The sequence below is a fragment of the Drosophila sechellia genome, chromosome 3L, assembly GCF_004382195.2.
Source record: "Drosophila sechellia strain sech25 chromosome 3L, ASM438219v1, whole genome shotgun sequence".
Taxonomy (NCBI): Eukaryota; Metazoa; Arthropoda; class Insecta; order Diptera; family Drosophilidae; genus Drosophila; species Drosophila sechellia.
In genome coordinates this window covers 10,106,954-10,109,148 of record NC_045951.1, presented here as the reverse complement: position 1 = coordinate 10,109,148, position 2,195 = coordinate 10,106,954, and the positions used below count along the sequence as shown (strand labels likewise).

The following is a 2,195-nucleotide window of genomic DNA, read 5'->3' as shown; positions in this document are numbered from 1 at the left end:
CCATAGAGGTTGGCTTTTACAGTTGCTTGAACTAGTTCTGCCTACCTCTTGCGCCGCTCCCTCTCACTCCACCCCATTGCGTTGAAGGCACGTGGCCAGAACCAACAGAAGTTTTAAAAAAAAGGGGCGCAACTTTTTCGGCCAACTGCGTGGATTGCATAAGAGCCACTGGACCTTGCACACTCAAAAAATCAACTGATAGACATTCCTTATTAAAAACAAAAATGTATCCTCCATCTGTTAAATATCAGTTTATTTTTAGAAAATATTTTACTGGTTTACTGTATGGAAATAGAAGAAAACATAAAATGCCAACAGTAAAGGCAGGGTTATAAAATGCTCTGAAGTATCAATTAAGAAGGTGTTTTAAGCCTGGCTTAAAAATGAAATAAGTAATGATTAAAACTCCTTAAATTTAAGTGTAAGCCTGGCAGCTGGCCAGATTCTCTCTGTTGTCGGCCGTTTTGTTGGCAAATCATAAAAATATTTATGTAAATTAATCATTTAAACGCAATGGGATGGACCCGGCTGGCTGCTGCTTGTACATGCTCCACACGCGCTCACTTTGCTAAAATTCATCGGCTACACTGAGCAACAAAATACAAATTATGGCCACCGGGATTAGCATAAATTGTGTGTTCGCTCGTATTTGAGACCGATCGATGCCCATAAGCAAACGTACATATACATATCCATATAGTCGTGGCTTTTGGACACGGCCGTGTTTTTATTTTCTGGCCTGTCGTCGTCAGTTTGGCTGCCAATCCAATTCAATCCGATCGAATCGTATCCACACCGTCCATCGATCGTATAGATCCGAGCATAGATCGCTTATATGGGGTCTATATGGTCGGTGGAGTGATAAGCCCTGCTTTTCTGCTTTTGGCATGCCAAACATGGCCGCGCTCGCACGAAATTCCAACTCATATTTATGTCAAAATCCATCAAAGCTTATGTCGCCGCACAATCCGTTAGGGGCAATGCCAATCCAGCGTATCTAGTTGAAAATCGGCTTTTGGCTTTTGGCTTTTCGTTTTCGGTTTTTTAGCTCGAAGTTTTGTTCAAGTTTTCGGTGCCCGAACAATGCTACGCAAATCCGACAGTGAAATAATGTGGGGACACCGGCGATAACTCAAATAAATAAGAGTCAAAAATATAAAAAATAAAGAATATAAAATGAAGAAAAAAGTGTAAGATACAGATACAAAAGTCACACACTTTGTATCGGTAAGCCGCACACAATGTTGACTGCTCCGCAGCTAAATGTTGAATTAAAAATTAATACATTTCAATGAATAACAAATGATCTAAATGATTTGTTTAGATCGTTCTCCCGCTCGCAAATCGGACGTCAGTATAGTGGAATACGGGAAGTATGTGGGTTGACCGGCCAACGAAACAAGTTTCGTACTGGGCTCAGATCGTGGCCCAGCATTTCCTGCTGCCGCTGCCATTAAGTGTATGGGGGATATATATTTCACTTTTTTCAACCTACATACACTACAAAAAACAGCTGCGTTAAATGCAAAAGGTTATTAAAGAGTAAACATGTAAATTACTTGTACACTCAACTCTAAATAAAATAAAATATAAAATTAGCTTGTATGTACATATATATATGATCAAATCAGAGAAATGTATATTTTCGAAACTTAAAACGCACTTATAAGTACAAGATATTTAAACACAAAAATATCTAATTATTTTCAAAATTTTTGATTTTGCTAAGATTTTTACGAATATTTCTGCAAAGTTTATGTGAAATATATTTGACCAAAACTGCTGCCAGAATCAGCCATTGTGGGTTATTAGTTAGTTAGAAGTAATGTTGTGTTTTTTTCCTTACTTTTAATTTCACCATTTGTATGATTTTTAAAAAATCAAAAGTTCCCGAGTGCAGCGACAATCTGTGACTGAATCAACTTCCGACGTGACAGCAGTCAGTCCGGCCAGTCGAGCTGCCCCGGGCGATCTCGAAGTTGTGTTGGGGCCCGCAACTAAACTTAATCGATTGAAAATTGATTCTTGTAAATAATTTCAGTTGACGTCAGCGTTAATTACATGAGCGGGGGAAAAAAGGGAAAAAATTGCTCAAATCTTTGGCACGACTCTCTCGAGCTGAATCACTCGAATGCACGTGGCTGATTTATTGCATATCCATATGGCTATATGTCTATATGGGTATATGGCCATAT

General features: G+C 38.7%; 1 long non-coding RNA gene across 1 annotated transcript; it reads right to left on the bottom strand.

Moving 5' to 3' along the window:
- Window positions 1–229: 229 nt before the first annotated feature.
- LOC116801196 lies at window positions 230–2,195 on the bottom strand. Its single transcript, XR_004361836.1, has 2 exons — window positions 1,847–2,195; window positions 230–1,131 (listed from the first exon to the last, which is right to left on the bottom strand). It is a non-coding gene; the product is annotated as an uncharacterized LOC116801196 (long non-coding RNA).